The 25288-nt window shown below is 44.8% G+C and overlaps 1 protein-coding gene across 1 annotated transcript in view; it reads right to left on the reverse strand.

Moving 5' to 3' along the window:
- The window catches only part of mrps5 (mitochondrial ribosomal protein S5), a 195906-nt gene that overhangs the window by 114461 nt on the left and 56157 nt on the right, over positions 1-25288 (reverse strand). The window lies entirely within an intron of this gene.

A 25288-nucleotide genomic window follows, 5' to 3' on the forward strand; every position in this document is an offset into this window, starting at 1 on the left:
GCTGCCGACTCGCCATAGAGGAGCCGCCATTTTGTAAATTGCCCTTGCTCAGGGGCGGAGTGACCGTTATGCCCATTTTCCCGCCGTGGTGTGCACACGCCAATCTCTTACCGTCTGGCGGGGACCCCCCCTCGCAAGATTGCCCCTTACGCAAAATTGCCCCATGGGTGCGGCCCAGCTACCTACCGGTGCTCCCGACAGTTTTTTCTGTCAGTGCACTCTCTGTGAAATGGCAGCGCCACTCTTAAAGGGTTATTTCTTTTTGCCGGCCGACTGTCATGTCGGCCCGACAATTATGTCCCCAGGTTCGGCTGGGCCGGGCCGCCAACAGGCAGCCTGGTAACCCTTCTTGGGTGCCAGGCCGCTGGCTGGCCCGGCTGCAACACTCCCTCATGAACCTAACTAAAATGAATGCAGAGTTTGCAGCGGCTCTCCCCTTTAACTGAAGGAGGCGAGACGCTGTGATGTGCCAGCGCAATGACTGACAGCCGCAGCCACTCTGTCCCGCTCCCACTTCCAACCCGCTAGTGTCAGCCACTCCACTCCGCTACCACTTCCGTCCCCATGATGATCCACATCTGCCCCGCTGGAAAAAAAACCCCCGAGGAGCTGAATGTCAGCAAATACTTCAAAAAGGTGCGCCCCATTTCTGAAAAAGTGCAATTTCTACCCCTGAATGTGTTATGTTAAAATAATGCTGATTGGGAAATCCAGGTATTAATCTCTTCACCAGATTATTAGGTTCGCAATCCAAAAATCTTGTTCCTCTTATTCTTTAGGTTCCCTCATTTTTTTTTTTGTTTATCCTGCTCCCAAAAGCATACTATAAAGAGGATAGTATTCAATACAGTGTGAGTGGGGTTGGTTTCATTCAGGAGTGAAAAATACATACATTGACTGTGGGAGAAGGATAACGGACACACATATTTGAAAGAATGGTGCAAGCTTGAAATTTATTAATATTACTGCTTGAATGAATCCAGTCCCTCGAGTACAAAAAGCTCAGATATTACCATAGGTATCAGTTGAATATATACAGTAATGTCACATCGTTAAAACGCTGCACTATTTATTAATTAAAACCCTCCATCAGCTGGTTCCATCAAAGTCCGGGACAGCAGGATCCATTACAAAATACCCCAAACATCTGGTTACATCACAGAAAGCCAATGCTGGCAGATCACTCCAACTCCAAATCTCCAGATATGAATAGCGCTATAGACCAAGATACTCACAGTCATTGTTTAGCTTAAACTAAAAGGGCCCATGTTTTTATTTAAATAATCACCTGTAAAACTAATACAACTATATCCATCAAACTGTATTTTTACTATGATATAAGTTTAATAAACTAAAACTACTCTGGTGCAAATTACACATATTGTGCATCAATTTAATAAATGTGAATAACAGTGCTTGCGACCTTATGATTAGTAGAACTATAGAAAATTACTGGAGGGAAGAGGACAACAATTCAAAACTAGTCTCATTATGGATGTTTTTAATGATCTTAATTAATCTACTGCTATCTTTTCAATCAGAATTTCTTTAGAAAAATGACAGAAATATACTTTTAAATCACGAATGTCGATTTAACATAGCAATTTTGTTTATTTATGCTCTTAAAAAAAAATCCTTCTCATTTTCTTAAGTTGCTCCCCCTCTCTCTGAGTCATGCACCATTCCCCAGAGAGGAGAGACAGGCTACTGTCTCTGAGCCCTCTGAGTGTCAGCCTCGGCTCAGTGACAGCACTATCGGATATGATTCAGATGGCCATTGTTCGAGCCCCACACCAAGGATTTTGAGCACATCATCAAGTCTAACACTGCAGTGCAGTACTGAGGGAGTGTTGCATTGTTGGGAGATGCTGTCTTCCAAATGAGCCATTAAGCAGAGGCCTTGCCTGCTCTCTCACATGTACCTAAAAGATCCTATGGCACAATTTGAAGAACAGGAGCTCTCACAATGTCCTGACCAATATTTATCCCTCAACCAATACCACCGTAAACAGATTATCTGGTCACTTATCTCACTGCTGTTTGTGGAATCTGGCTGTGCACAAAGTAGCTGCCACATTTATAACATTACAACATTGACCATACTTCAAAAGAACTTGATTGGCTGTGAAGCTCTTTGGGACATCCTGAATCATGAAAGGTGCTATAGAACTGCAAGTTCCTTCTGTTGCATTTGGGACATGTTTTGTCAACACAAATATTAGATTTGTTTAGTTATGTATATACAGCTGGATTAGGACCCACATTGGCAATATAGGAAACTTTTTATACATTTCTTCAATTTAAAAACTGTAAACAACGGAGCTACTGCATCACCACCACAGTATTTGCGAAAGATCTGAGGGTAGATTTTACAAATTTATCTTTCTGGAGGGAACTTCATGCACCAGTGGCTCATATACAGAGGTGAGCAGCACACTGCAAGGTTTTCCATACAGATGCAAAACTCTGCAGGTCCTGCTAACATCTGCACTCAATTTGCCGATGTATAAATGTTATATGCTCCTGGTGTTTGAAGCTCTGCGTCGGAGGCGTTACTTCATAAAATCTACCCTTTAATGTAAAATAGTTCCCCCATTAACTTGTGGTGAATTTCTTCTCCCTACAAGAATATATTGCAAAATCTCACGAGCTCAAGGCAAACTGCTGGTGAGTCTCCATGGTGAGGTTCCCCAGCTATAATATTGCCACTGTGTTGACATACACAGCAAGTCTGCCAGTGAGCATCTCTCATTGTTTTGAATGAGGATCGCCGTCCAGTCCAGATACCGATCCTGACATTTGAACAACAATAAAATGTTCAGCACCATGGCCAAATATTTGGAGCTTACCCCTACAGGTTAACTATGGCTCCTGCTCACCTCTTATCAAATAGTTAAAAACAACTTTTTCAAGTTTGGTGAAAATCCAGTAAAAGTTTTCAAATTCTTGAGAGAAGAACAAATGTTCAAGTACAGAATAATTAACCATGCTGGGCCTGAAGCACTGACAATTTCTAGAGCATGGCAAATTAGAAGGAACCCAGAGGATAATGAGAGGAAATCAGTTGTCAAGTTTAATGAAAATCTTTTAAGTTCATTTTCACATTAATGAAGAGATACATCACTTAAGAACATAAGAAAAATCAAAAATGAGTAAAAGCCATACAGCCCATTGAAGTTTATCCTTCGGAGACACTAACTCTACCTCTTCAGCATCCAACTACAATTTGAACATTCCCAATGCTTTTGTTATTTTGTCCAGCACATTAGTCGAAACAGAAACTTTTTGAGTGAAGGAGTTGTTCCTTGAATCGGTTCTAAATTTACTTTACATTAATGTAAACTTATATCTTATGATCTCCTGGGTTAATTTGAAAATAGTAGTAGGCCATTCGGCCCTTTGAATCTGCACCGCCATTCAATATGATCATGGCTGATCCTCTATCTCAACACCATATTCCTGCTTTTTCCCCATACTCCTTGATGCCTTTTGTTTCTAGAAATCTATCTATCTCCTTAAATTTATTCAGTGACTTGGCCTCCACAGCCTTCTGTGGTAGAGAATACCACAGGTTCACCACCCTCTGAGTGAAAAATTTCCTACCCCATATCCTGAAACTGTGACCCCTTGTTCTAGACTTTCCAGCCAGGGGAAACATCCTCCCCGCATGCAGTCTATCCAACCCTGTCAGAATTTTATATGTTTCAATACGATCCCCTCTCATTCTTTTAAACTCGAGTGAATACAGGCCTAGTCGACCCAATCTCTCCTCATACGACAGTTCTGCCATCCCAGGAATCAGTCTGGTGAACCTTCGCTGCACTCCCTTCTATGGCAAGTATATCCTTTCTTCGGTAAGGAGACCAAAACTGCACACAATACTCCAGGTGTAGTCTCATTAAGGCCCTGCATAACTGTATTAAGACATCCTTGCTCCTGTACTCAAATCCTCTTGCAATGAAGGCCAACATACCATTTGCCTTCCTAACTGCTTGCTGCACCTGCATGTTTGCTTTCAATCGGTCAATTTTGGCCAGGAGTTGCTCTGTTTTTTTTGGAATAACTTGATTTTTCTGGCATATCTTAAAAATCCCCATTTTGCACATTCAATTTGCATCAGTGTAAGTGAGTTAGTTACGATTTTTTTTACTTTGGTTTGGTTTTTCTCAAAAGAGGCTGTTACCAGCCACCTAGCCAGTTTTGGCCATTTAGGCCACTTTGGCCAGCTAATAGTTACTCCAAATCTACTTAGGTCAGCGTATGTGGCCACTTCAGAAAACCCTTGCGGAGAGTTAAGAATTCAGCCCAGGTATGTACGTCGGAGGCCATTCGGCCTGGGATGGGGGTGGGAAGGGAAATGGAGAGGACCTGCACCTAAAGCACCAAGACTTACAAAGCACTAAACAAAGCACAAAAAGTAATAAGCATTCAATGACAAATAAAAAATAGAAAACGGCCTGGGAAGGCAGCGGGCCGGCCAGTGGGGGAGGCCATTCGGCCTGAGATAGGTGCAGAACGACAACGCACTGGGAGACCACTCGGCCAGGGATGGGGGCGAGAGTGACTGAACTGCCAGCATCGGAGCACACACAGACTGCAGGAAGCAAACTCACCGGACAGCAAAATACAAGCAGCTACGATTCTTTTTAAAAATTGCCGATTGCCAAATTTCGGCGCTATTGCGCATGCGCGGACATCGCGACCCAACTCCAATACGCATGTGCAGACGTCCCGGCACTGTTTTCAGCACAGGACGATGGCTCCGCCCTTGTCTCGACTGGTCATGCTGCGCGACGACCGAGGAGAGGCCGGACAGTAGCCAAAGTGGGGAGCGATTTTTTTATGGCGCAGTTATGAATGGAGAAAAGCGACGCATCTCCGGTAAGTGCGCCGAAAAAAGGGGTGGGCCAAAATTGAGCCCAATGACTGGTGTACAAGGACACCCAGGTCCCTCTGTACATCGACACTTCCCAAGCCATCACCATTTAAATAACACTTTGTCCTTATGTTTTTCCTACCAAAGTGGATAACTTCACATTTATCCACGTTATACTGCATCTGCCATGTGTTTGTCCATTCACTCAACCTAAATTGCCTTTTGCAGCGTTTTTGCATCCTCCTCACAACCCCACCTAGTTTTGTGTCGGCAGCAAACTTGGAAATATTACATTTGGTTCCCTCATCCAAATCATTTATATATATTGTGAATAGCTGGGGCCCAAGCACTGATCCCTGTGGTACCCCACTAGTCACTGCCTGCCACCCTGAAAAAGACCCGTTTATTCCTACTCTGTTTCCTGTCAATTAACCAATTTTCAATCCATGCCAATACATTACCCCCAATCCTATGTGCTTTAATTTTTCACACTAACCTCTTATGTGGGACTTTATCAAAGACCTTCTGAAAATCCAAATACACTACATCCACTGGTTCTCCCTGACCTATTCTATCAGTTACATCCTCAAAAAACTCCAGTAGGTTTGTCAAACATGATTTTCTTTTCATAAATCCATGCTGACTTTGTTTAATCCCATTGATACTATCTAAGTGTGCTGTTATCACATCCTTTATAATAGACTCCAACATTTTCCCTACTACTGATGTCAGGCTAACCAGTCTCTCCCTCCTTTTTTAAATAGTGGGGTTACATTTGCCACCCTCCAATCTGCAGGAATTGTTCCATAATCTATAGAATTTTGGAAGATGACAACCAATGCGACAATCATGGCTACCTGTTTTAGTACTCTGGGATGCAGATCATCAGGCCCTGGGGATTTATTTGCCTTCAGTCCCATTTGTTTCTCCAGCACTATTTTCTTACTAATTATAATTTTCTTTAATTCTTCTTGCTTCCCTAGCATTTCTGGGACGTTATTTGTGTCCTCTTTAGTGAAGACAGAACCAAAATATTTATTTAATTGTTCTGCCATTTCCTTGTTCCCCATTACAAATTCTCCCATTTCTGTCTGTAAAGGACCGACATTTGTCTTCAAAAATCTTTTTCTTTTTAAGTACTTGTAGAAACTTTTGCCGTCGTTTTTTATGTTCCTTGCAAGTTTACTCTCATACTCTATTTTTCCCCTCTTAATCAATCTCTTGGTCCTTTTTTGTTGAATTCTAAACTGCTCCCAATCCTTAGGCTTACTACTTTTTCTGGCAATTTTATATAACTCCTCTTTGGATCTAATACTATTCTTAATTTATTTTGTTAGGCATGGTTGGGCCACTTTTCCTTTTGTGTTTTTACGCCAGAAAGAAATGTATAATTGTTGCAATTCATGCATTCATTCCTTAAATATTTGTCATTGCCTATCCACTGTCATGCCTTTTAATGAATCTTCCCAATCTATCATAGCCAATTCATTCCTCATAACTTCGTAGTTTCCTTTGTTTAGATTTAGAACCCTAGTTTCAGATTGGACTACTTTACTTTCCATCTTAATAAGAAATTCAATCATGTTATGGTCACTCTTCCCTAAAGGACCCCGCACAACAAGAACCTAAATCATATATTTTATATGCAGTCTACTCTAAATTCAAAGTCGTTTAATGTGGTCAGGATCAATATCTGGGCTGGATGCCGATCCTCATTCAAAACAATGAGATGTTCACTAACAGAGCTGCTGTGTGTGTTAACACAGTGGCTATATTTCAGCTGCAGAATACCACCACGTAAGTCTCAAGCAGGCTAGCCTGTGATTGTGAAATTTTGTAACTCGTAATTTAACAATTTCTTCTTGTAGGATGAAGAAATTCACAACAAATTAACAAGGGAAGTTCTTTACATTACAAGATAGATATTGTGAATTAGTCCCTCCGCGCGCACCAGCAGCATGAATATTGGGAAATACAATTTTTTTTTTAGTGCAAATAGACTTTGAATTATCAGGGGTAGACTGCATCTTGATGAGCTCAGCCTTAATTGTCTTCTTTCTGCTTGAACTTTCCTAATCATTTCTCATAGCTTGGCCCCTTTAGACTACTTGTTGCTCTTCTGTGCACGGTCTCCAATGCATGTTTTTTGTGTGATTGGAATTGTACACAGTATCCCAAATAGCCAGTGATCAACGCACTGTAAATGCCTCAGGAATGCATACCTCTGAGCGGTTATACTCCATTGTTCTGGCTATATATTCAATTCGGTTTTTAAATTGTTGCAAGGCATTAAAAGTGATGTGCCCACTGTTATTGCCAGGTACCTTTCTAAGCCTCTCGGTGCCTTACAATTGAATGTAGATTGATGATAACTGTTTTATTCACCAATGTACAACACCTTATATATGTCAGCATTAGCTTTTATTTGTCATTTATATGCATAGTTACAAAAGCAATCAAAATCCTTCTGCAAATCTCCAGTTTCAAATGCTCTCTCTACATTAGTGTTATCAGCATGAGCTTAAATTTAGATTCACGATTAACTACTGACCATCAAGGTCATTTTTGTAGATTAGAAGCAACAGGGATCTACCCATTAATCCCTGTGGAACATCACTTAACATCTCTGCCCTTCTGTCCCTATGGAAATGTTTCAAAAGCTTTCTGAAACTCCAAATAAACTATGTGATAGAGAGTTTGATGATATTCTTTATCTGTAATGGCATCAACTTGGCAGACATGACCCTCTCCTTCTAAATCTACGCTAGCTGTTTCTTGTTAATCCCCCAGCCTATAATTTAAGAATAGTTTCCATTCTTTTACCTGCTGACGGTGGACTAATGGACCTGTAGTTGTTTGGGTCAAACTGTTAAACCTTTTTAAATACTGGCAGGTAGGAAGAGCGTTTGAGACAGGAGATTTGCAGAAGGATTTTAATTGCTTTTGCAACTGTGCATATAAATGACTAATGAAAGCTAATGCTGACATATACAAGGTATTGTACATTGGTTCATAAAACAATCATCAATCTACATTGAATTGAAAAGCACTGAGAGGCTTAGAAACATATCTGACAACAGTAGTTAGACACATCACTTTTAATGTTTGGTTGGTTCCAATCCTGTGGAATCTCACTCAGGTCCAATAAATTCTTCATGGTGAGAACCAATGCCCAGCAATATTTCTCCCTAGTCTCCTTTGGTATTCTTTCATGTATGTCATCTGGCCCAGGTGATTTATTCATCTTAAGTCCCTTTAACTTGGAAACAATATTGCCACGCTGACTTCAAAATCTGAGTGCTTTGGGAAAATTTTAATTAAATGTTTTAAATATTTTACCTCATTCCATTCCAGTGCCATTTCTGTTGTGAAATTCTATCTTCTTACAAAAGAGTGAGTGCATCAGTTTCTGATTGTGTTTATTTCTGAAAGGAATGCAGAGTCTTACAAAAGGGCAACATTGGTAAAATGTGAGTAAAGCCCAATGAAGCCTTTGTTTAAAACGGCAGAGGTAACAAGCGTTGAGAATCAGACTTTCAGGCATAAATTCACCTACGTCTACCCTAAGTTTTTTGAAACTGCCAAGATTAGAAGGGATTGAGTTAAAATTTTAAAATTAGAACTTGGGGGGAGGGGGGGGGGGAAAAGAGAGTGCAACAGTGTGAGCGGTAACCAGTAAATTAAATCCAATATGTTCATTTTTCCACCCTGCTCATTGGAACATATCACTCAGGGCACAGGTAATGAGATATTTTTGTGCAGCCAGATTCCATTTGCAAGGTCAAATGCAGCTACTGAAAATGTGATGATTGTGACTGTAATAACGTGTGCAATTTCCAGATAGAAGGCTGTCTTAAAAATAACTGCCTGCTGAATGTTATATCAATATTTACCAAATTTGCATTAATTAGAATGAAAAACAAAACAATGAATGACAACTTATTCCCAAATCTGCAGTGTTGCTATTGAACTGGGACATTGAATGTGGGCAACAAATTTACAATTGCAGCTTCTCTACCTGAATACAAAAACAACTTGTCTTCTACATAACTGGTGATCAATCCATTCATACTATTTAAAGATATTGGTAAATCTCTAATCCAACAAATAGAGGAAAAGCTTCTCAATCACCGAGCTGGAATAAACAGCCTCAGGCTAATCTAAGAGGATAGCACGGGTTACCAAGATAATCACAGTGTACTTAGAGTCAATACAAGTGTGCAGCAACTGGCTGTCTAAAAAATAATGAACTGGATCATCCACTTGCTGCAAAGGCATTTGAACAAAACCAAAAGTGGCAACTGAACGCAGTACAAGATGTCACAGTGGTATTCACAGTTCAGTGCCTCATCACTACTTCTGAATCAATGTAATCACACATAATAGTTCCCTTCCCCCAACTTTGTTTTAACTTCCCCCGACTTCTAGCTGAATATGTCCGTTATAGAACAGCGTGTTGGTTGGAGTTTAATGTTTTGATATTTCAAATAACAATGTGTTGAAATTTGATGTCTCCAAGATAAGAGTAGACTAACTGATGTCATGTTACTGACTGCTCCATTTTTGATCGGGGCGGAGGAGCGGTGAGTGATCGGGGCCCAAGAGAGGCGAGGATTCGGGGCCCAGAAGAGTTGGGGACCCAGGGGCAGCACGGGCCAGCCCACACTGCGATCTATGGACATTAGGTCCGTGCAGCAGAGCTTGGTCTCCAGTTGTCTTGGACCCCAACTATTTACAATCTATATTAACGACTTAGAAGAAGGGACCGAGTGTAACGTAGCCAAGTTTGCTGACGATACAAAGATGGGAGGAAAAGCAATGTGTGAGGAGGACACAAAAAATTTGCAAAAGGACATAGACAGGTTGTGAGTGGGCAAAAATTTGGCAGATGAAGTATAATGTTGGAAAGTGTGAGGTCATGCACTTTGGCAGAAATAAATCAAAGAACAAGTTATTATTTAAATGGAGAAAGATTGCAAAGTGCCACAGTACAGCGGGACCTGGGGATACTTGTGCATGAAACACAAAAGGATAGTATGCAGGTACAGCAAGTGATCAGGAAGGCCAATGGTATCTTGGCCTTTATTGCAAAGGGAATGGAGTATAAAAGCAGGGAAGTCTTGCTACAGCTATATAAGGTATTGGTGAGGCCAACCTGGAATACTGAGTGCAGTTTTGGTTTCCATATTTACGAAATGATATACTTGCTTTGGAGGCAGTTCAGAGAAGGTTCACTAGGTTGATTCTGGAGATGAGGGGGTATGGCGAGAAAGCAGGAATGGGGTACTGAAGTTGAATGTTCAGCCATGAACTCATTGAATGGCGGTGTAGGCTAGAAGGGCCGAATGGCCTACTCCTGCACCTATTTTCTATGTTTCTATGTTTCTATGACTTATGAGGAAAGGTTGAGTAGGTAGGGCATCTACTCATTGGAATTCAAAGAATGAGAGGTGATCTTATTGAAACGTATAAGATTATTAGGAGGCTTGACAAGGTGGATGCAGAGAGGATGTTTCCACTGATGGGGGAGACTAGAACTAGAGGGCACGATCTTAGAATAAGTGGCCGCCCATTTAAAACAGAGGGAAATTTCTTCGCTCTGATGATTGTAAATCTGTGGAATTTGCTGCCTCAGAGAGCTGTGGATGCTGGGACATTGAATAAATTTAAGACAGAAATAGACAGTTTCTTAAACGGTAAGGGGATAACGGGTTATGGGGAGCAGGCGGGGAAGTGGAGCTGAGTCCATGATCAGATCAGCCATGATCTTACTGAATGGCGGAGCAGGCTCGAGAGGCCATATGACCTACTCCTGTTCATATTTCTTATGTTCTTATGTTCTAACCCTTGCCATTGGATCAAGATCGAGCTCTGTCAAGCCCATGTGATGGCTGTTGTGCAACGGCCACCATACGTTAAAAGAATCCACGCACAAGCATCTTCCACCCATCAATATGTAGTTCGGGACCTAGAATGTCAGGTCCCTCATTGAAACACCTGTAAACGTATCCCTTTTTGGTGTGGAAGTGGGTCATCCTCGATACAAGGGATCGCCTAATACTATACTAGGTTGGAATAAAAATGAATCAATAAACTGAAAATAATGTGAGTTACAACTAGCTGAGCTCCCATGGCATTGCTTGTGCGTGGCCCGAGATCTGTGCCGATTCGTTGATGACCTAAGCTGTTCCTTCAATACCACTGCTCAGGTACTTTCCTACGCAGGTCGAAATAGGCCCGGACATACATCACACTTTAATTACGGTCTGATCATTTTTAGCTCAAACACAACATGCCATTCTTTCTCTTCTTTTTATACCGTTGACTATGAAGTATGCCACCTGGAGTATGATGAACACTCTAAAAACTGTTATATAGACAGACAAGACTCTGGTTAACAAGGAGAGGAGCTGAGGCCATGCATTCCGAGGCTGTCAATCAAAACTTTCACCAGTTCAACTTTTACAGAGTGAGGGCCAGCAGCATCATCTGACATGATCCAGACATAACATTCCACCAGCATGGGTCACCAGCATGCTCCATCGGAGCAGGCCGGTGAGCAGAAAGCAGCAGCGTGGTGACCTGGCCCCAGCAGTCTGCGCAGCCCCGGCCTGCGAGCACCATCGGAAGGAGCACTCCAGGGAGCAGCACGTGTTGGAGCAGGAGAGCAACGGCAGCGAAGAGGGCGACTGGATTGCACGTCACTAAGATCCAGGTCGCTGATTGGAGCGTGGGCAGGTACTGCAGGAGCAGCAAGGTCAGGGCGAAGGAGCGACGAGAGATTGTAGAGGGACGTGATCGGGGCTCAGGAGAGGTGCGAGTTCGGGGCCCAGAAGAGGCGAGGGCCCAGGGGCAGCATGGGCCAGCCCAAACTGCGATATGTGTGCACACTAGGTCCGTGCTGCAAAGTTGGTCTCCAGTCGTCTTGAATAACCCTTGCCACTGGACCAAGACCTAGCTCTGTCAAGCCCGTGTGGTGGCTGGTGTGCAACGGCCACCACACGTAAAAAAAAACCACGCACAGGCATCTTCCACCCTTCAAGATTTAGTTCGGGACCTGGAATATTGAAACACCTGTGAACTTTTTGGCATGGAAGCAAGTCAGCCTCGACTCGAGGGACTGCCTATGATGATGATGATGATGATGATGATCACTGACTCTCGCTGTGCTTCTCTGGATGCAAATTGAGGGATTATTGCCGGCCATAAGTTCTCTGCAGGAAGACTTGCTTCTACTCTTAGCATGAGTTCTTAGGTGACTAAACAGTCCAATATGAGAACCACAGTCTCTGTCACAAGCGGGACAGATAGTCGTTGAGGGAAAGGGTGGGCAGGGAGCCTGGTTTGCCGCACGCTCCTTCCGCTGCCTGTGCTTGATTTCTGCATGCTCTCGGTGATGATACTCGAGGAGCTCAGTGCCCTTCTGGATGCACTTCCTCCGCTTAGGGCGGTCTATGGCCAGGGACTCCCAGGTGTCAGTGGGGATGTCGCATTTTATCAGGGAGGCTTTGAGGGTGCTCTTATAACGTTTCCTCTGCCCACCTTTGGCTCGTTTGCCGTGGACGAGTTCTGAGTCGAGCGTTTGCTTTGGGAATCTCATGTCTGGCACGCGAACTGTTATGTATGAATAAAGAGTCTGACTGGATACTGTGAGCTCAAAGTGAAGTGTGACCGTAGTCTTTTATTGCAGGTCTCCAGAGTGCCTCTCCAGCCTGTGAGGCTTCCTTAAGTATCTGTGCTCCCAAGGGATTGTGGAATCCCTTGGGACTCCAGGGGATGATCCCTCTGGTGGTTGTACAAGGTATATACAAGTTTACATATATAACAACACTCCCCCCCCCACCCCCAAAGTAAACAGTGTAACTATTTACAAGGTGAGTCGATCTGGGGCCTTTCTTTCCCAGGTTGGTCGTCACGGTGCAAATGCTGGTTTTGGTGAAGCGTTTGTTGGGCCCTCGCTGGGCTGCTGTACAGTTGGCCTTGCTGGGCTGCCTGGTGTGGTGAGTCCTGCTGGGCTGCTGCAGATGATGGGTTCTGATTCGTGGCCAACCATGGTGTCGGTTGCCACTGGTGTGTATGTTGGGGGGTCAAAGAAGGTAGGGTCCAAGGTGGGTTGCTCAGGATAGTCCGTGAATCTGAGTTTGATTTGGTCCAAGTGTTTTCCGTGAATGAGTCCATTTGAAAGTTTGACCCGAAACACCCTGCTCCCCTCTTTGGCCACAATAGTGCCGGGAAGTCACTTGGGACCTTGTCCATAATTCAATACAAATACAGGATCATTGATTTCAATCTTGCGTGACACGTATGCACTTTGTTGAAGCCGCCTGCTCTCTACCTGTTCATGTAGATGAGGGTGATCTAGCGAGAGCCTTGTCTTAAGTGCCCTTTTTATGAGCAGTTCAGCAGGTGGAATCCCAGTGAGTGAGTGGGGTCTCGTGCGGTAACCAAGCAGGACTCGGGATAGGCGAGTCTGCAGTGAGCCTCTTCAAGCCCTGCTTGAGGGTTTGCACAACTCCCTCTGCCTGACCATTGGATGCTGGTTTAAACGGAGCAGATGTAACATGTTTGATCCCGTTACGGGTCATGAATTCTTTGAACTCGGTACTGGTAAAACATGGCCCGTTGTCGCTCACCAGGTAGTCCGTGCGTGGCAAACATGGTCCTCAGGCTTTCAGTGGTGGCAGCGGATGTGCTTGCCGACATTATCTCACATTCAATCCATTTGGAGTACGCATCTATAACCACAAGGAACATTTTACCCAAGAACGGGCCTGCATAGTCGACATGGACCCTAGACCACGGTTTGGAGGGCCAAGACCATAAGCTTAGTGGCGCCTCCCTGGGTGCATTGCTTAATTGCGAGCATGTGTTACATCTGTGCATGTAGAACCATCACATGTGGGATCTGGCTATCGCTTTCATCATTACGATGCCTCGGTGGGTACTGTGGAGGTCACTGATGAAGGTGTCTCTGCCCTTCTTGGGGACCACTACCCGAATGCCCCACAGAAGGCAGTCTGCCTGTATAGACATTTCATCTTTGCGCCACTGGAACGGCTTTATCTCTTCCTGCATTTCCACAGGGACACTGGACCAGCTCCCTTGAAGCACACAATTTTTAACTAGGGACAGTAAGGGGTCCTGGCTCATCCCGGTTCTAATCTGTCGGGCTGTAACGGGTGATTGCTCACTCTCGAATGCTTCCATAACCATCATTAAATCTGTGGGTTACGCCATTTCTACCCCCCAGTTTTCTGTGCCTGGCCTGTGGCGGATGGCGTAGTTGTATGCGGAGAACGTGAGCGCCCATCTCTGGATGCGGGCCGATGCATTAGTATTTATCCCCTTACTCTCGGAAAACAGGGATATTAGTGGCTTATGGTCAGTTTCCAATTCAAATTTTAGCCCAAACAGATAATGATGCATTTTCTTTTTCATTCATGCTGTAGGCTCTCTCAGTTTTAGATATACTTCTGGACGCATAAGCAACTGGTTGCAATTTCCCAGAATCATTAGCTTGTTGCAATACACACCCGACGCCATACGACAACGCATCACATGCTAGTACCAAACGCTTACATGGATCATACAACACAAGCAATGTGTTTGAGCATGTTAATTTTCTCGCTTTTACAAAGGCATTTTCTTGGCTTTTTCCCCATTCCCATTCGTCTCCTTTACGCAGTAAGGCGTGCAGTGGTTCTAACAGTGTGCTGAGACCCGGTAAGAAGTTACCAAAGTAGTTCAGGAGTCCTAGAAAAGATCGCAGCTCCGTCACGTTCTGTGGCCTCGGTGTGTTCTCGATTACCTCCGTCTTCCAATCGGTGTGCCTGATGCCATCCGCCGCAATCCTCCTTCCCAGGAACTCCACTTCAGGCGCCAGGAAAATGCACTTTGAGCGTTTTAACCTGAGCCCCACGTGGTTGAGCCGACTAAGAACCTCCTCCAGGTTCTGCAGATGCTCGACTGTGTCCCGGCCTGTATCCAAAATGTCATCCTGGAAGACCACTGTTCGCGGGACCAACTTCAGTAAGCTTTCCATGTTTCTCTGGAATATCGCCGCGGCTGATCATTTATAACAGATGCCCGTTTGGAATTCGAAGAGATCTTTGTGCGTGTTGATACAGGTGAGGCCCTTCGATGATTCCTCCAGCTCCTGCGTCATGTAGGACGAGGTCAAGTCCAGCTTCATGAACGTCTTTCCTCCTGCCAGTGTAGCAAAAAGGTCGGCGGTCTTTGGTAGTGGATATTGATCTTGCAGGGAGAAACGATTGATAGTTACTTTGTAATCACCACTGATTCTGACGGTGCCGTCTCCCTTGAGGACGAGAACGATCGGACTGGTCCACTCGTTGAATTCAATCGGCGAAATGATGCCCTCTCTTTGCAGCCGGTCTAGCTTGATCTCTACCTTTTCTTTCATCATCTACGGTACTGCTCTCGCCTTGTGATGGATGGGTTGCGCCCTCGGAATTAGATGGATCTGCACTTTTGCTCCATGGAACTTCCCGATGCCTGGTTCGAACAGCGAAGGGGACTTGTTTAAGACCTGGGCACACGAAGTGTCGTCAGCGGACGAGAGCGCTCGGACGTCGTCCCAGTTCCAGAGTAACTTTCCCCAGCCAGTTCCTGCCGAGCAGCGTGGGACCATCGCCCGGTACCACCTAGAGTGGTAGCTTGTGCACCGCTCCATCGTAGGAAACCTTTACAGTAGCACTGACGATTACGGGAATCAGTTCCTTTGTGTAAGTTCTCAGTTTTGTGCGAATGGGAGTCAAGACTGGCCTAGAGGCCTTGCTGCACCACAATTTTTCGAATGTCTTTTTGCTCATAATGGACTGGCTTGCTCCCGTGTCCAGCTCCATTGACACCGTAAGTCCATTTAATTCAACCTTCAACACATGTGTGCACCCCATATACCTCGGTCTGAGGCTCTGGTTCATTGTAATCCGGCGTGGATCTGTCCTCCTCTGCAACATGGTGGTTTGCAGGATTAACAGGGTTTGCAACTTGCCTGCACATACGTTGGAGGTGTCCCATTGTTCCACAACCCTTTGAAGCGGTTGGAAACAATGATCACCCCCGCAGCGCCAACAAGGTGTTAATGGCCTTGCATTCAACATCCTTGATGGTGGACTCTGAGACATCTGCGGGCGTGCAGCTGCAGGCACGTGGGACATGCATTGTACGTTGTGATTTGAAAACAACATCACTTTGTTCACAGTACTTGTAGCAGCACTCGTGTGCTGAGAGATTTGCTTAGCATTGTCACTGGTGGCAATGAACACCTGGGCTATCGCTATGGCCTTACTCAAGGTTGGGGTCTCTGCAATCAAAAGTTTGCGAAGTATCATTTCATGGCCAATGCCAAGTACGAAAAAGTCTCTGAGCATGTGCTCCAAATGTCCTTCAAATTCGCAATGTCCTGCAAGGCGTCTTAGCTCGACGACATAACTCGCCACTTCCTGGCCTTCAGGCCTTTTGTCGGCGTAGAACCGGTACCTCGCCATCAGAACGCTTTTCTTTGGGTTCAGATGCTCCCTGACCAGTGTGTACAAATCATCGTACGATTTTTCTGTGGGTTTCGCTAGAGCAAGCAGATTTTTCATGAGGCCATACGTTGGCGCCCCGCAGACGGTGAGGTGAATCGTCCTTCGTTTAGCAGCGTTCGTTTCTCCTTCCAGCTCGTTGGCCATGATGTGTTGGATGAGTCGCTCCACGAAGGTTTCCCAATCATCTCCCTCCGAGAATTTCTCCAGGATGCCCACTGTTCTCTGCATCGTTGGGTTCGTCATCTGTATTTCGCACCAGTTGTTATGTGTGAATAAAGAGTCTGACTGGACACTGAGCTCAAAGTGAAGTGTGACCGTAGTCTTTTACGTGAAGGTGCGTGGAGCGGCCTATAAAAGGCACAGCAGGGAGTCTGGGGCCCAGCGTCGGCGGCAGTCGGGAGCAGCGTCGGAGGTGCGTGCAGAGTCCTATAAAAGGCACAGCAGGGAGTCTGGGGCCCAGCGTCGGCGGCAGTCGGGAGCAGCGTCGGAGGTGCGTGCAGAGTCCTATAAAAGGCACAGCAGGGAGTCTGGGGCCCAGCGTCGGCGGCAGTCGGGAGCAGCATCGGAGGTGTGTGAAGAGGCCTATAAAAGGCGAGCCAGTGCAGCTACAGGGAGAAGGCAAAAAAGAAGTAGAAAGAAACAGAAAGGTGACGTCACAGCCAAGGGGGTAAGTGATTGGCTGGTGATTGGTGAGTAGTTTTTCTTTTTTCTCTTCCATAACAGTGAGTAAACTTTAGCATTGTTGTTGCGTATCTAAGGGTTAAGTCATGGCAGGACAGCTCGGTCACGTGTTCTGCTCCTCCTGTACCATGCGGGAACTCAGGGACGATTCCAGTGTTCCTGACGACTACGTGTGCGGGAAGTGTATCTGCCTCCAGCTCCTGACGGACCGCGTTGCGGAGTTGGAGCTGAGGGCGGATTCACTCTGGAGCATCCACGATGCTGAGAATGACGTGAATAGCATGATTAGTGAGTTGGTCGTACCGCAGGTAAAGGGGTCCACAGCCAGATAGGGAATGGAAGACCAGCAGGAAGCGCAGTGCAAGGAAGGTAGTGCAGGGGTCCCCTGTGGTCATCCCCCTGCAAAACAGATACACTGCTCTGAGTACTGTTGAGGGGGATGACTCATCAGGGGAGGGCAGCAGCAGCCAAGTTCATAGCACCGTGGCTGGCTCTGTTGCACAGGAGGGCAGGAAAAAGAGTGGGAGAGCAATAGTGATAGGGGATTCAATTGTAAGGGGAATAGATAGGCGTTTCTGCGGCCGCAACCGAGACTCCAGGATGGTATGTTGCCTCCCTGGTGCAAGGGTCAAGGATGTCTCGGAGTGGGTACAGGACATTCTAAAAATGGAGGGAGAACAGCCAGTTGTCGTGGTGCACATTGGTACCAACGACATAGGTAAAAAAAAAAGGGATGAGGTCCTACAAAAAGAATTTAAGGAGCTAGGAGCTAAATTAAAAAGTAGGACCTCAAAAGTAGTAATCTCGGGATCGCTACCAGTGCCACGTGCTAGTCAGAGTAGGAATCGCAGGATAGCGCAGATGAATACGTGGCTTGAGCAGTGGTGCAGCAGGGAGGGATTCAAATTCCTGGGGCATTGGAACCAGTTCTGGGGGAGGTGGGACCAGTACAAACCGGACGGTCTGCACCTGGGCAGGACCGGAACCAATGTCCTAGGGGGAGTGTTTGCCAGTGCTGTTGGGGAGGAGTTAAACTAATATGGCAGGGGGATGGGAACCAATGCAGGGAGACAGAGGGAAACAAAAGGGAGACAAAAGCAAAAGACAGAAAGAAGATAAGGAAAAGTGGAGGGCAGAGAAACCCAAGGCAAAGAACAAAAAGGGCCACTGGACAGCAAAATTCTAAAAGGACAAAGGGTGTTAAAAAAACAAGCCTGAAGGCTTTGTGTCTTAATGCAAGGAGTATCCGCAATAAGGTGGATGAATTAACTGTGCAAATAGATGTTAACAAATATGATGTGATTGGGATTACGGAGACGTGGCTCCAGGATGATCAGGGCTGGGAACTCAACATCCAGGGGTATTCAACATTCAGGAAGGATAGAATAAAAGGAAAAGGAGGTGGGGTAGCATTGCTGGTTAAGGAGGAGATTAATGCAATAGTTTGGAAGGACATTAGCTTGGATGATGTGGAATCTATATGGGTAGAGCTGCAGAACACCAAAGGGCAAAAAACGTTAGTGGGAGTTGTGTACAGACCTCCAAACAGTCGTAGTGATGTTGGGGAGGGCATCAAACAGGAAATTAGGGGTGCATGCAATAAGGGTGCAGCAGTTATAATGGGTGACTTTAATATGCATATAGATTGGGCTAACCAAACTGGAAGCAATACAGTGGAGGAGGATTTCCTGGAGTGCATAAGGGATGGTTTTCTCGACCAATATGTCAAGGAACCAACTAGGGGGGAGGCCATCTTATTGTGTAATGAGAGGGGATTAATTCGCAATCTCGTTGTGCGAGGCCCCTTGGGGAAGAGTGACCATAATATGGTGGAATTCTGCATTAGGATGGAGAATGAAACAGTTAATTCAGAGACCATGGTCCAGAACTTAAAGAAGGGTAACGTTGAAGGTATGAGGCGTGAATTGGCTAGGATAGATTGGCGAATGATACTGAAGGGGTTGACTGTGGATGGGCAATGGCAGACATTTAGAGACCGCATGGATGAACTACAACAATTGTACATTCCTGTCTGGCGTAAAAATAAAAAAGGGAAGGTGGCTCAACCGTGGCTATCAAGGGAAATCAGGGATAGTATTAAAGCCAAGGAAGTGGCATACAAATTGGCCAGAAATAGCAGTGAACTCAGGGACTGGGAGAAATTTAGAACTCAGCAGAGGAGGACAAAGGGTTTGATTAGGGCAGGGAAAATGGAGTACGAGAAGAAGCTTGCAGGGAACATTAAGACGGATTGCAAAAGTTTCTATAGATATGTAAAGAGAAAAAGGTTAGTAAAGACAAACGTAGGTCCCCTGCAGTCAGAATCAGGGGAAGTCATAACAGGGAACAAAGAAATGGCGGACCAATTGAACAAGTACTTTGGTTCGGTATTCACTAAGGAGGACACAAACAACCTTCCGGATATAAAAGGGGTCAGAGGGTCGAGTAAGGAGGAACTGAGGGAAATCTTTATTAGTCGGGAAATTGTGTTGGGGAAATTGATGGGATTGAAGGCCGATAAATCCCCAGGGCCTGATGGACTGCATCCCAGAGTACTTAAGGAGGTGGCCTTAGAAATAGCGGATGCATTGACAGTCATTTTCCAACATTCCATTGACTCTGGATCAGTTCCTATCGAGTGGAGGGTAGCCAATGTAACCTAACTTTTTAAAAAAGGAGGGAGAAAACAGGGAATTATAGACCGGTCAGCCTGACATCGGTAGTAGGTAAAATGATGGAATCAATTATTAAGGATGTCATAGCAGCGCATTTGGAAAGAGGTGACATGATAGGTCCAAGTCAGCATGGATTTGTGAAAGGGAAATCATGCTTGACAAATCTTCTGGAATTTTTTGAGGATGTTTCCAGTCGAGTGGACAAGGGAGAACCAGTTGATGTGGTATATTTGGACTTTCAGAAGGCTTTCGACAAGGTCCGACACAAGAGATTCATGTGCAAAGTTAAAGCACATGGGATTTGGGGTAGTGTGCTGACATGGATTGAGAACTGGTTGTCAGACAGGAAGCAAAGAGTAGGAGTAAATGGGTACTTTTCAGAATGGCAGGCAGTGACTAGTGGGGTACCGCAAGGTTCTGTGCTGGGGCCCCAGCTGTTTACACTGTACATTAATGATTTAGACGAGGGGATTAAATGTAGTATCTCCAAATTTGCGGATGACACTAAGTTGGGTGGCAGTGTGAGCTGCAAGGAGGATGCTATGAGGCTGCAGAGCGACTTGGATAGGTTAGGTGACTGGGCAAATGCATGGCAGATGAAGTATAATGTGGATAAATGTGAGGTTATCCACTTTGGTGATAAAAACAGAGACACAGACTATTATCTGAATGGTGACAGATTAGGAAAAGGGGAGGTGCAACGAGACCTGGGTGTCATGGTACATCAGTCATTGAAGGTTGGCATGCAGGTACAGCAGGCGGTTAAGAAAGCAAATGGCATGTTGGCCTTCATAGCGAGGGGATTTGAGTACAGGAACAGGGAGGTGTTACTACAGCTGTACAGGGCCTTGGTGAGGCCACACCTGGAGTATTGTGTACAGTTTTGGTCTCCTAACGTGAGGAAGGACATTCTTGCTATTGAGGGAGTGCAGCGAAGGTTCACCAGACTGATTCCCGGGATGGCGGGACTGACCTATCAAGAAAGACTGGATCAACTGGGCTTGCATTCACTGGACTTCAGAAGAATGAGGGGAGACCTCATAGAAACGTTTAAAATTGTGAGGTTTAGACAGGTTAGATGCAGGAAGAATGTTCCCAATGTTGGGGAAGTCCAGAACCAGGGGTCACAGTCTAAGGATAAGGGGTAAGCCATTTAGGCCCGAGATGAGGAGAAACTTCTTCACCCAGAGAGTGGTGAACCTGTGGAATTTTCTACCGCAGAAAGTTGTTGAGGACAATTCACTAAATATATTCAAAAAGGAGTTAGATGAAGTCCTTACTACTCGGGGGATCAAGGGGTATGGCGAGAAAGCAGGAATGGGGTACTGAAGTTGCATGTTCAGCCATGAACTCATTGAATGGCGGTGCAGGCTAGAAGGGCCGAATGGCCTACTCCTGCACCTATTTTCTATGTTTCTATTGCAGGTCTCCAGAGTGCCTTTCCAGTCTGTGAGGCCCTCTTAAGTATCTGTGCTCCCAAGGGATTGTGGAATCGCTTGGGACTCCAGGGGATGAGCCCTCTGGTGGTTGAACAAGGTATATACAAGTTTACATATATAACACGAACTATGTGGTCTGCCCAGCGGAGCTGATCAAGTGTGGTCAGTGTTTCAATGCTGGGGTTGTTGGCCTGGAGGAGGACTCTAATGTTTGTGTGTCTGTCCTCCCAGGGGATTTGTAGGATCTTGCGGAGACATCGCTGGTGGTATTTCTCCAGCGACTTGAGTGTCTACTGTACATGGTCACGTCTCTGAGCCATACATGAGGGCGGGTATTACTGTGGCTCTGCAGACCATGAGCTTGGTGACAGTTTTGAGGGCTTGGTGTTCAAACACTCTTTTCCTCAGGCGGCCAAAGGCTGCACTGACGCACTGGAGCTGGTGTTGGATCTCGTCGTCAATGTCTGCTCTTGTTGATAGGAAGCTCCCGAGATAGGGGAAGTGGTCCACGTTGTCCAGGGCCACGCCGTGGATCTTGATGTCTGGGGGGGCAGTGCTGTGCGGCGAGGACAGGCTGGTGGAGGACATTTGTCTTACTGACATTTAGCATAAGGCCCATGCTTTCATACACTTCGTTAGATATGTTGGTACAAAGTAGTTACCAATGGTATAGCTTGAGAAAAAACAAGGGGCATATCTTCAATTTAATAACACATTTCCCCTCTTAGGAAGACCTAGCATTTCAAGATTGTACCTGCTCCTAGGGCCATTCTGATGCAGATTAAAGGCACAACCTGGAGCAGTTCCATTTGCTAATGTGGAGCTCAGCACATCACACCATCCCGGATGAGGATCAAGAGGTGCCCAAGGTAATCATTTCCTAGCTCGGGTGAATCTCCACGGGTGAGAAACTGTTAATAAATTGAGATTTTTTTTTAATTATACAGATGGGGAGCACTTTGTGCTGAAATGATTCCCCCTAGGTTTTCTTTCTTGTTTAATCATTATATAATTAAGCTCAGTTTGTACAAGGCAAAATATTTGGGATTGATATGATGCATGAGATGCCTGAAGCGACATCATTTTAAAATTTGAAAAACACCAAGGACAAAGTTGGTTCTAGGATTTTTTACGCAGTGAATCTGCTTAGACTCCCATATTCTGGAATTACTTGAAATCCAACACTGAGCCACAGTTGATGTAATAATGATGCTATGGCCCCAGGTTCGAAATACAAAAGAAGTTGGTATTCATCGAACTTGCTGGTAACATCAGCAAAAGAAATATTGCACCAACTTTACTTCCATCACACTGACAAGCTGCCTAGTTATACAGCTGAATCTGTTCTATATTTTCCAATTGGAATGCTGACTATGCAAGAAAACTGAGACATTAAGCCACATCATGTGCAACAACTTGCATTTATATAGCACCTATAACATAGTGAATGTCCCAAGGCTCTTCAAAGGAACACAAATTAGATAAAATGTGACATCAAGCCAAAAAAGGAGACATTTCGACAGGTTGGTCAGAGAAGAGAGTGATTAATACATTACTACTAAGAGTACTACTGCTACAGGATGGCAATTCAGCACACTATGGATGGAAAATTGAAGAACATAAACTACGAGTAGGACATCATTCCACAATGCTCGAGAATTGTTAAAATATTCAATGAATTTTTTAAAAGTCAATCATTTTTCAGTTGTGTGATCAATAAGGAATATGGAGGTATGAAGAGAGTTCACTCACCTTCAAACACTGCAAATTATATAAAAATAAAATCACACATAAAATGCCTGCAAAGCTAGGAACCAACATTATGTCAGCATGTCTCTGTAGATAGAGAGGTGAATAGCTTCTAACCTCTCCTTCTTATGACCAATTACCAAAGAACTGACCAGTACAATCCCAATAGTGAAAAAAACACAGTTGCAAAGACTGTTCAACACAACCTAAGGTATTCATTTGGTGATCTAGCTTCCATTTCTTTCAAGTTTCATCTACTAAACGTTCAATAAATCCAGATCAGAAACTGGGAGGATTGTGTTGACTAGAACTTCAACCTCTGCCTAAACAACCTTAAATGGCCTCACAGTAGCACTATATTCATTTTACAGGCTCTATGGGCGTGAAGTTCGACTTCAGCGGGAACACAAAACAGACCATAGGGAATCGGCAGCCCGTTTTACAGCCTGCCTGATTTTCTTTTACATTAAAATCAATCGCTATTGTCCATTTTGAGCTACACCCAAAGTCAAATTTCACCCCCTATTTTTAAAAACAAATGCACAAAACCTATTTAGTTACAAAGCTTCCACAGCGCTACTGGCAGTTTAACCTTGGTTAATTGCTGCCAGCAGCACTAATGTGGTATTCTTGCTGCCGACGATACTGGATAGTGTAAAAGAGGCAAATTCTGTGCCTCTGACCAAAATCCAGGATCAATTCCACTTAAGCTGCATTTAAATGAGAAAAACCACGCATGCCCGGCATTTTGAATCAGCTGTGCAGCCCCTTAAAAGGGCCGGACACCCAAAAGAAAATGAAAGGGAACCTTGTCCAGGACATGCACATCAAGTGTGCTAAGACCTCCATCACCGAGAAGGACCAGGGCAGCAAACGCATAGGAACATCATCACCTGCATGTTCCCCTCCAAGTCACACACCATCCTGACTTGGAAATATATCACCGATCCTTCATCGTCGCTGGGTCAAAGTCTTGGAACTCCCTCCCTAACAGCACTGTGGGAATACCTTTACCAATTGGACTGCAGCGGTTCAAAAGGTGGCTCATCACCACCTTCTCAAGGGCAATTAGGGATGGGCAATAAATGTTGGCCTTGCCAGCGACGCCCACATCCTGTGAACAAATAAAGAAAACCCAAAAGAAACATTTTTCTACAGTGTTTGACTGGAAAGCCGAAATGGCTCAGCAGCTGTTGCAGTAAATTATCGTGCTCTGAAACTCAGCCTTGAACGACACTGGAACTCCACCAATACACGCATAGTTTTTGGTAGTTCCTGAGCAGGCTGCCAAATAGGGTAATTTATTAAAACAAAGCGCTTCACCTCTGGGTTAAGGACAACTGGAAGAACCATCTTGACCGTGAAGTAATAATATACCTTGTGTCAGACAACATACATAAGAACATAAGAAATAAGAACAAGAGTAGGCCATACGGCCTCTCGAGTCTGCTCCGACATTCAATAAGATCATGGCTGATCTGATCATGGACTCAGCTCCACTTCCCCACCCGCTCCCCATAACCCCCCTTATCATTTAAGAAACTGTCCATTTCTGTCTTAAATTTATTCAATGTCCCAGCTTCCACAGCTCTCTGAGGCAGCAAATTCCACAGATTTACAACCCTTTGGGAGAATAAATTTCTTCTCATCTCTGTTTTAAATGGGCGGCCCTTTATTCTACAATTCTGTCCTCTAGTTCTAGTCTCCCCCATCAGTGGAAACATCCTCTCTGCATCCACCCTGTCAGAGCCCCTCATAATCTTACACGTTTTGATAAGATCACCTCTCATTCTTCTGAATTCCACTGAGTAGAGGCCTAACCTACTCAACCTTTCCTCATAAGTCAACCCCCTCATCTCCGGAATCAACCTACTGAACCTTCTCTGAACTGCCTCCAAAGCAAGTATATCCTTTCGTAAATATGGAAACCAAAACTGCATGTAGTATTCCAGGTGTGGCCTCACCAACACCTTATATAGCTGTAGCAAGACTTCCCTGCTTTTATACTCCATTCCTTTTGCATTAAAGGCCAAGATACCATTGGCCTTCTTGATCACTTGCTGTACCTGCATACTATCCTTTTGTGTTTCATGCACAAGTACCCCCAGGTCCCGCTGTACTGCGGCACTTTGCAATCTTTCTCCATTTAAATAATAACTTGTTCTGTAATTTTTTTTCTGCCAAAGTGCATGACCTCACACTTTCCGACATTTTACTCCATCTGCTAAATTTTTGCCCACTCACTTAGCCTGTCTATGTCCTTTTGCAGATTTTTTGTGTCCTCTTCACACATTGCTTTTCCTCCCATCTTTGTAT

This window comes from Pristiophorus japonicus, chromosome 7 (genome assembly GCF_044704955.1).
Source record: "Pristiophorus japonicus isolate sPriJap1 chromosome 7, sPriJap1.hap1, whole genome shotgun sequence".
NCBI classification, from domain to species: Eukaryota; Metazoa; Chordata; class Chondrichthyes; family Pristiophoridae; genus Pristiophorus; species Pristiophorus japonicus.